At 39.6% G+C, this 10,793-nt stretch overlaps 1 protein-coding gene and 1 long non-coding RNA gene across 12 annotated transcripts in view; one reads left to right on the forward strand and one right to left on the reverse strand.

The window, feature by feature from the left end:
- Window positions 1–10,793, forward strand: part of LOC310900617 — a 108,710-nt gene that overhangs the window by 79,139 nt on the left and 18,778 nt on the right. The window lies entirely within an intron of this gene.
- The window catches only part of KCNQ1 (potassium voltage-gated channel subfamily Q member 1), a 409,094-nt gene that overhangs the window by 57,211 nt on the left and 341,090 nt on the right, over window positions 1–10,793 (reverse strand). The gene's annotated exons all lie outside the window — the stretch shown is intronic.

A 10,793-nucleotide genomic window follows, 5' to 3' on the forward strand; every position in this document is an offset into this window, starting at 1 on the left:
CTTTTGACTTCTTCAGCATCAGTAGATACTCCCTCCACCCCAGTTCCTCTCCACATGGAGCAGTATCTCCAAAGAACTGTAGACAGTTTGATTTCATCTCATCCCATCCTTTCCTGGGTATTTTTCCATTAGAGCTTTGCACAGAGCCCACAGGATTAGGGAAGAGCCAGATCTGAGTCTGTCAAGCTGTGGTTCTGTTTTCAATGGTTATATATATTGTGCTCTGTGTTGAATTAAAACTACAATAAAAGTCCTCTCACTTGTTACTGTATTTGTGTAATGTTCAAATTAGACAGGAACAGTTATTTGAGAGAAGCTAATCCAATGCATATCCAAAAAACATCAGGTTTTAATACAGAAACCATCTACTAACGTACTGCATGGTCGAGTGGGGAAATTCAGGCAGATTCGTATTACTCAATGTCAAAGGCTGGCAAAGCTGGCTCTTCTGACTATTGTCTCCCATTGTCAAGTATAACAAAATGGGTTCAAATAAATATTTAATGTGAAAATCTTCTAGGCAGGACCATGTCTTAACATGAATTTGTGCTTCAAATAATTTATCAGTTGTCTTCACATTCACGATGGAAGTCTTGGCACCTCCAGGTGAAACGTTAGGAGGTTGCCAGGCTAAGCAAGAGTTACAAATGTATCTTACTAGAGTACTAATACCCACTACAACAGTTTTTGATGTTTAAATTGGTATTAAATCATCATTTGTTAACAAGCTGTTCCCTGCTAGCAGTAAAGATCAGAAGTACCAATTGCAACTGAAAGTTAAAGACGACATGGGAAAAGTCCATAAAGTTTAAAACTAGAACTCAACTGCAAAAATTAGCAACATACATAAACTGGAGCTTTTGTTCAACAATTCAGAAGACAGACAAAGGCTGGGGGCTGTTTGCATTGGCAGTTATGAGCCGAGGACTTCTGGGGACTGGTACACTTGTAAAGTTGGACCAGAATTTCAGTAAGTTACCAATATATACATTCAGTTTAAACAGTAACATCTCCAACCTGAACAACCCTTCTGGCAGATCAACACTGGCACAGTTGTCTTTCTGAAAAGAGACAATTAAAATAAGCTCTACTGAGGACTACATTCTGCCCTGAAATTCTGACTGAATTCATTTCTTGTGTTACGTAGTTTATCAGGATCTTATCCATGGAATGGTTTGCTAAATTAACAACTCAAACAGAACGGACTGCACTAAAATGTTGTGGGTCAGGGGAAGATTAACTCCAAAGTATCACTCTCCTGAGCCCAAATTCTACACTTACGTTACGGTGGATTTACGCCAGGGTAAATGAGAGAAAAATTTGGCCCCTGACCTTCTCCAAGCAGGTCATTACAGTTGAAATAGTAACTGATCTTAGACAAACATTTTTGCTGCGAGGTATTTATTTCTGTATAAAGGTTTATGGAACATCATATTCTTTGCCCTTTAAGACTGATACTGACATATGTAAACACCACTGGGCTTGGTGTGCCATAGCTTAATCCAGCCTCTCTAAATCTGGCTAAAACAATGGAAATATCTTCTGAAACCATTGTGGGCTATATCCAATATAGTTAAAAACATCTGACTGCAACCGCAAATATGCTGGTATTTGGTTGTGCTATAAAAACATTTTTATGTCAAATACAACTGGGACTAATACAGTAAACTACAAGCACAGTTAACCCTTGGAATGAATTGCATGCAGACTCTTGAAGGTTAAGGTAGTCTACATTGGTTGCATTTTCTTATGAAGAGCATAAAACGAATGTAGGGTATAAAAAGTAATTACTAGTACTAATAGAGTAATTGATATTTATATAGCACCTTCCATGCTACACTATAAACACACCAGTGATATTATAAACTCCTGTAGCTACTAGTTATGGACCTGTTTGTGTTCTGCTTGCTTGAACAAATCCTCAGGAGTGCCCAGATGCTGCTTCTGTTCTGCATCCCATTCTCCCCATACCTGCAGGTACTCCTGTGCATACACACACAAGGACCATTTCAACTACCACTGAAATGTGCTGTTGCCAGCGGGCTAGGACATACTTTGGAAAGCGCAAATGAGGACAGAAACTGAAAGCAGAGTTGTGATTGCAATGGTGGAATTACACAAAAAGACAGTAAGGACACCAGGGGTCCTTGGTCACAACTAAACAAATAACTCAATTTAAAGAAAAGTTACTGAGAAGCACTGCTGAGGAAAACCTGCATTGAATCATAGCATTATTTTCCAAGTTATAGGTGTTCCAGCAATAGACCGGGGTACTGCTCAACACAACACAGATCTCAGTTTGCTGTGCTGCAATTCAAGGCCAGTGACAGCACTGTGCTGGCTGCTAGCTCAGTGCTATCTCAGCAGGAACACCTCTTGTACAGTTCAGTACAGTACCTCTTGCACAGAATCATCTGTGTTGGAAAACCATCAAGACCAAGTCCAACCATCAACCTGACCTGAGTTCCACCACTAAATGTCATATATAACGAAAATGTATGTGGTGTACAAACACTTCAATGTATATGTTCAGATAAAACCAGTACCTGAAAGTTAAATGCATCATCTAAAATATCATGTTAAGATGTGCTCAGGAACCCAAGTACCACTATTTATTAAGCACTACAAATCCTAAATCTCATTAAAAGCCCTTTTGGATAGAGGTTGCTGACAAGTCTTGCCGCGGTGGTGTGCCAAGATACTACCCCTCATTGCCCCTTCAACAAGAGTTGTTGGTCTCAGAGCACTGTGCCATGCATCTCGTCTCAAAGCCCTAACATGTCTGCTACACAGATATCCAAACATTTTATAAAGATGGGCTTATGTTCTTGCACCATGTCAATGCTTTGGAAATCTACATTTGTTCTGTAATACATTAATAAGATATTTATTACGTATTAAGCATTGTTTCATTCTTTGTTCCATTCCTAATTTTTCTGCATAGGGCATTTGGGAAGCAAACGGTTGTTTGCATATACTCCTGATCTCTTCCCTGAGTGGTACCAGCTAAATCAGAGCAATCCTTGAATATAGAAAGAATGTTTCTCTCCACATACTTTGCTTTGTGTTTATTTGCACTGAATTTCATCTGCTAGCCACTCAATATCATGCAGCTCCTCACAATTGTTTTTAATTGCCATTAGCTGGATTAGTCTTGGATCACAAGCAAACCCTGTCAGCTCACCAATGTGCAGATCACTTATAAATATGTTGAATAGCTCAAGCTCCAGGCCCAGATCCCTGTGGGAATACACCACCACTACCTCTCTTCCATGGTGCAAGCAAGCCATTTATTCACACCCATTGCCTCCTATCTCTCAGAGCTGTGGGTGATCCAAAGGATCCTTCTGAAACGATTTAACTTCTTCAGCAGGGATCTTGTCAAACCCTTCTGGAAATCCCTACACAGCATTTCAGACAGGTCACTTTTGTCCCTGCATGTGCTCTTACAGTATTCCCTGGCTGTGAAGTCATTAAAGTACTGTTTTCCACTATAATATAAATGTCAGTTTTACATTTCTAAAACAGACAAGCAGGGCTGCTATGGACTTCGGCAGTAGTCATTTTACAGTTACGTGTAGAAACAGTGCAAATAAGATAACCTTCTCCAGCTGCCTGAAAATGCAACCCTGTCAAAGTTTTCTTGATCTTCACTACTAAGTCATCGGTAACTTAATTCATAATATTTCAATTAATTTACAAATATCAGTGCCATCTGATCTTGTATCAAGAAGCAGCCAGCATTTATTTGCACATCCACTATTAAGAACTTCTTACTCACAGCCTAACTACTTTCATAACTTTAAGAAGACCATATACATGGCTGAAGACACTGACTATTCTGACATCAGTTCACCAAAGCAGGTACACAGGCAGGTTCCTCACCTAACTGCTACCCCCAGCCAGCCTCACACAGAGTTCCTCTGACCTTCTCACACTCCTGGGACAGTGAAGAACACGAACAGCACCTGAAACTGATCCTACTCCATTCAAGTCCAGAGCAGTTTTTCCAGCAATGCTACAGAGGATTTCCAGAGGTACAACTGGGGTTCTGCGAAAGTTGTCAGCTGCTCAGCTAAAGCTCTCGGCACCTTCTAGAGCCATGCCAACATCTCCCTAACAGTTAAACAATGAACCTGGATGTTAATAACTCACATCACCACATCTGAAAGTATTACTAAGGAAACAGTTAATTTTACTGAGTTTAATTCAACATTCAGCCTTGTCCTTCTGTAATGACTTTGTAATCAGATTGCGAGTACTGGGCTCCTGTCTTCGATCAACAATCAATATCCACCACACCAAGAAATCAAGTAACATCTCTTAACGCACTTTATCATTAGGCATCCTTTTAAATAAATTGTTGGCACTGTTAAACTCTTCCCCTCTGTGATACCAGCCTGGTAGATCCTTGTTTTCTGGGTGGATAAAACTGAACAAACCCAAATGGCAAGGTTATGTTACCAGTTCACATCTTGGTTTATCAATAGTTTCAACCACGTTTCATCAGTCACCAATATGAGCCTCTTGTTCGATAGACAATACAAAACAACAGTTAACATCTACAGCAAAATTTTAGGAGCTTATCACAATGATGCATTTGCTTACTTCTTGTTTTGATTTAAATATTTAAATTCACAGTTCTATTTTTTAATATTGAAGAGATTTATGAACTAGACGAGAAGGCATAACATGTATTTGACTTTTTGAAATCAATGAAATAGAGAAGAAGGCTTAATTGTGTAGCTCCTCTGATCTTCATAATTGAGACCATCCCATCTGTATTGTATCTCATATGTAACTGATGAAAGCAAATGAGTGGGAGTTGAATTTATTTGATTTTCAGAGCTCTAACAGCAGCTGGTCAGCAGGCTCAGTCCAGTCCTGTCTACTAAGAGTTGCTCAGGAGCAAGGAGGTTCAGATCTTTTATATTCTAAAAGGTTTGGGAGGAAATGCAAATTATTATTCAAAACCAGACAGCTGGAGGGCAGAAAAAGTGGGGAGCAACCATGAACCATCGATATGTATTCGCTATTCTAATTAGTCTGCTGATGAGAAAAGAGTGGAATATACTGTGTCGATTATTCTCTACCTCCCTTTACATATATTTTAGTGGGGTATTTATATATACACCCTGCAACACCTATACATATTTTAACTTGTTTCTTTTAAGCAAGAGTCAGATTACACCAAACTAAAGAGCCTGCCAAGATCTGCTGAGAAGTCTATCCCCTTCCTGCCTCTCTTCCTTCCCTGAAATGGATGCTGGCAGCATGCTGGAGCTGAGCAACAGCTGAGAGATGGACAAAGAAAGCACAAAACAATCTGAGCGGAACAGCAGTCAAGCACTAAGATACTAGAGTGCCCCCCCCCCCCCAATAATATCCTTCTGGCTCCAATAAAAGAAACTAGAAGGATGAATTTACACAACTGAGCTCATCCATATGGAAGACATCATTACCTTTCTCTGTAGAAAAGGAAAGGGCCCAGCAAATAGCCCTTTCCACATTCACCTGATTGCAAAACGTCTTAGCTGTATGTTTTTTCCCCAGTACAGAGGGTAGGAATCCCACAGCCTTCTGCTGGGCCTAAGAGAGCTTAAAAGCAGACTGCAGTTTTCAAAGCTGGAGATCACTTGTCCTGTATTCTCTCCAGACTGCCTTCTTGGAGAACACGTACATAAAATAAACTGCACAGCGGAGGAATACTTGTCATGCCTTCCATACTGGAGCACACAAAGAGTCCAAAGATTTCATTAATTCAGTTCATCCACGCTCTCAAACCTTTAGGCAGTAGGGAGTAAGCTATTTATCTTTTGGTTTCTTGTAAGGAATTCACACTAGACTCACAGCTAAATCATTTTCCCTGTATTACTCGTACAGGAAATTAACTATAAATGAACTATGAAAACAAATCATTCTGCTACAATTTTCCACTGATATTATTTTACAGTTTTAGTACATTTAGGAAAAGCAATATAGATTCAAAAAAAGAGTTGCAACGTATTTATATACTGATCCTTAAATTATGTTCTTTCCTCTTTTAACAAGCTCTACTTAAGATATTTCTTGCTTATTCTGCAGTGCAATACTTAAGTTGGAAGCATCCTTATGACTGTGGCATCACAGCATGATTTCTCAGTTAACGCTGAAGACAATTTCGCTTTGAGACTGCTATTTACTGAAATCTGGAGGGGAGGAGATAAAAATCAGTTCCCTGTACTCTTTACTATAAAGCAAACAGCTTCTGACTCTTTATATAAATAGGGATATTGAGATATTCTGTGCTTTTTCAGTAGTTAGTGATTTTTTTCATGATTTCCTCCTTGTACAAGAACTACTATATTTCTTTGTAAAGATTAAACACCCAGGATTTATGCCTTCATGAACGTCTATGTTTTTCACCTGTCTGAAGAAACAAGAGATGGCATACTCTAAATATGGAATATGCAATTTTCTCCAAAAATGTTTTTAAGCAACACAGAGAAGTAATTGTAGAGAAAGAAATTCCACAGTTCCAGGAGGGATCTACTGCATACTGTTTGAAACTCCCTTGATAGTCTTGCAGCAATAGATTGTCAAATTACTTATCATTAAATATCTGCTGAGAGATATTTATTGAAGTTTAATGTTGTAACAAGTGTGCTATGAGCTTTTTTTAAAAATTCCATTTGCAGGACAAAGAAATCAGAAATGACAGTGCTCTGGTCTGAGTATAGACAGGAAATACGTACTCTTCCCCACCACAGTGTAGTCATTTCAAGAAATATAGAGTACTTAGCTAACACACCTGTGCATTCACACCAGGGCTTTGTGTTCAGAAGCACCATGTGCTAGGAGGAGTGAAAGTGGTGGGCAGCAAACTGAGTGCCTTGGAATTGATAGCAAGCGTAAATCTGTGCTGCAGAAAACAGGCAGCAAGCATCTTGCTCCCCACACTTTGCAGCAGGTGAGCCATGTGGAAATGAGCTTACCTGCCACTACTGGTTACGCACTGAGACTGGTGGCTACTGCTGTACTCATCCACTTCAATACAGTTTACCATTTAAATATTTAGGGTCAAATTCTACTGTGAGAATTTTGTGTTGAAGTCTTCATAGGGGTGAATGGGAGCAAAATGTACTTTGCTTTTTCTAGCACTAAGATGGTAGCTGTTAGAATTGGTGGAGAAACCAGGTTATTTCATGAAAAAAAGTCAATAAATACGCCTTTGTAATCTGCAATTTAGAAAGCAGTTTTCTGTGAGAAATCCTGAAATGGGTATTTTCATGTTAAATCACACCTCCACTGATCTCAATGGAAAACTCCCATTTCCTTCACCAGAGGTACCATTTCACTTTTTGTTGGAATTTCTCTTAAATTAACATTTCCCTGTAGAAAACGTTTAGACCACTTTTTCCCCCTCTCCCCCCAGAAGGAATTGCTTTTTGCCAGAAGCATTCTGGTCAGACCTACAAACGAGCTGTAGACAGAAGCCATGAACAGATGTCCTCTTCAGGCCCCCGCTGTGAGTTGGAAGAGCTTGCTACTCTCAGCTGCTCAGCACCATTCCCTGCTCTCCTCATTAGGCATCACCCCTACTGATGTGCTCATTGAAGAGTTTGCTTGAACATTTCCTACACCGCTGGCTTCAGGCTGAGCCAGTCATCTTGGTGCAGACCAATGACTAGCAAACCAAATGTAGTTGATTTTGCTTAAAACAAATGAAGGAGATCCTACACAAATTGTTGTGAGAGTAGACAGGAGGATGGCAGCCTTTGGCAGGGGAAGAGCAAACTTCTTTGGGGACATGGCTGGATTTGGAGAAGTCTGTCCACAAGTAAAAACCTAACAATTCCTCCAGTATGCAGCGTGAGCAATTTGACTTTAGGAGGCACCTAGCTCCAGGACATTTAACTAGAAAAGCTACAAACAAATAACAGAAAACAGCAACAATTGGAATCAAACTAAATTATGGTGTAACAACCCACTGAAAGACACACTCTCGTATATTACTTAACATCAGCATCCTCTAACAATTTTGCAGCTCTAGTATGTATTTTGGCCTGTATAATCTGCCCTGCATAAATCCTGTGCTGGAGCCTAACTGCCCTCACCAGCCAAACAAACAAGCAAACCTCCACGCTGCATGCATTCTTTTAAGGATTCCAGAAACATTCATAGAGTTCTCACATCTCCCTAACCACAACAAATAGTTAGTCAAGTTACCTTTGTTAAGCAAACCAATTTTCATTGCTTTCATTCAAACAGCCTTAAAATAGAATTCTTGCCTGCTTTATTTTGTCAGATATAAAGAAAACTGAGAAACTGTATCCATTGTTCCTTAAAAGATCTTATTAGTGAAACAAAGACCTTTTTTTTTCCAGTGAGTGCTGTTTGTGCAGTTACTTCATGACATTTATTTGGATTCAGTCCCAGGGGAAAAAGGCCAAATTCAGTTTCAGCATTTGCCTACTACAGCACAAACACAGTCATTAGTTAACAGATCTTTTTTGGCGGTCTTTATGTAGCCTCCAACATCAAAGCACGTGATATTCATGAAATAATCAAAGCAACATATGTACACTGAAGCACTGTATGTACATTATTTTTTCAGTAGCCTAGCAATCTTCAGAAATGTGAAGAGGTTCTCCTAGGCCTTGAGCCAAAGCCCTTGGAAGTCGATGGAAATTTTTTTTTCCCTTTGACTTCAATGGATGCCGAGTCTGGCCCTTGGATAATCACTGCCATGTTAATGGCAAACTACTTTCCATTTTTGTATTAATTTCCTGCTCAAGGAAGATACAGGACCGAAAGCACTGGAGAATGAAATCACGTGCCCTGTTTGTACCCAGGGAAGAGAAAGCCTGGGTAACAGCAGCCAAATTCCCCCTCTTAAGGCTTCATGGACTTGTCTTGACCACGTGAAGGAAGAGTGATTGGGCACAGCTCTTCCCAATAGTAAGGACGCTGTTAGGAGAACAAATAACCGAATTGTAACTGAGGTTTTTGCGCTGTGTCCACCAGGACTGGGAACAAGGCTGATCTCATTTCTCCTCCCTCCCCTCCTCCCTCTTCTTTTTTTCTTTTTAAACACCCTGCCACGGTACTGCCTGTACTTTCTGCTCCTGCGTAGTATCACAGCTCCTTTCCAGATTCTTCACAGCCAAATCCCCGTAACACTGCAAGTTAACGCATTTGCCTATCCCTCCCAGCACAGATGAGCTGGTACAGGTGACACCATTTGCCATGAGTGAGGTAGGATAATAGCCTTTTCCTGCTCTTACATCAGAGGGTGCATCCGTCCCTCATCTCTTGCTCTGCATCTGCTCCTGGGCACTGCCGAGGAGATCTGGCTTTTGAACAATGCAGAAGTATTTGGTAACCTGGGGGGACTTCCCTTTACTGAGGTTTAGAACTATCAAATTCCTTTTCAGCTACTTAGGGACAAAAGGAAAACACAACAAGGCTTGTTAAAGCTGCTGAAAGAAGGACCTTGAAAGAACAGTTTTTACAGAGGTTAACTGTGTTGATTAGGCGCTGCTTTAATAACCATTAACTATTCTTGAGTCCAAGAAAATCACTAAGACAGCAGGAAAAATTATGGATATGAAAACTGGAGGATAATGGTTGGCAGAAGGATTTAGGGGTGACATTTGCAAGGACACCAGTATGACTGAATCCTCCTAATACCACTGTTGTACATGAAGAAAGGTGACTTTTATAATGCCAGGAGTCTAGTTCAGAAGATTGAATGCACATTTGATGGTACATCAGAAAAAAATACATGCTAGCACTGAGAGCTGTTAAGTGACAGCAGTGATAGATTTAAGATTCGAAAGGTTAAATTCTGTTTTGTAATACTGGAAAAGAAAGACAACACTTCTGATTGAAAAAAAAATAAAAACAATGACAAAAAGGAACATGGGGAGCCACATACACATGTTAACCTGGAAAAGGAAGGCGGCCTGGTAAAAAAAATTATTTTGAACTGCTAGCCTGTCACTTGGAAAACACAACTAATATTTAATAAGGCTCTAAATTTCACTCTCTGAAATCATTGTGAATACATGGCCTGATTTGATTAAATTTATTTTGATGAAAGAAATTTGCGCCATTTACTTGCAAAGAGGTCCAGTAGACAAAATTTGCTGAACTTGAAAAAGGTGGCAGAGTTGGCTTGGGGGGACATGTATGCAGAGTGAAACCTAAAACTAAAACCCATAAGGACCAATGATAAGTAGATTATTGTCAGCTGAGTGAAAGCAGAGTTCTGAAAAAGAGAGTGAGAGTGCGAGAGGTTGAGTGGCTGGGTAAAGGACTGCAACAGTGTCTGAATTTTACAAGAAGCAATTTACGGAATATAAAGAAGGCATTCAAAAACATAAAATACATGAAGGTCAAATGGCAAATAGTAATGCATTTTAAAATAAAATAACTTTAAGACATACTTGAAGGCTGAAAATAAAATGAATTTAGTGGAACTATTAAAGACAAGATCCAAATCCCAATGAAGTTGGTGGAAAGACAATCACTGACTCCTACAGAGTTGGACTGGAACCAAAAAGAACAACAAAGAAATTTCCAATGACTGAAAAAGAATCAAGAAAGTCTCGGTGGTTTCTTCACATCTGTGTTTGATAACAAAGAACACTGGCAATGTTCATGAAGGATGTGTTTGTGGGTACTAACGAGGACAAAGTAAAAGAATCTGTGTAGCAACCAAGTACAGGAACAAAATAAAGATAGATAATAAGTAGCAATGGATTACATCCAGAGATGAAGCACAGCATTGTGAGTTTATCTGTACACTA

Source organism: Anser anser (assembly GCF_964211835.1).
Source record: "Anser anser genome assembly, chromosome: 5".
Taxonomy (NCBI): Eukaryota; Metazoa; Chordata; class Aves; order Anseriformes; family Anatidae; genus Anser; species Anser anser.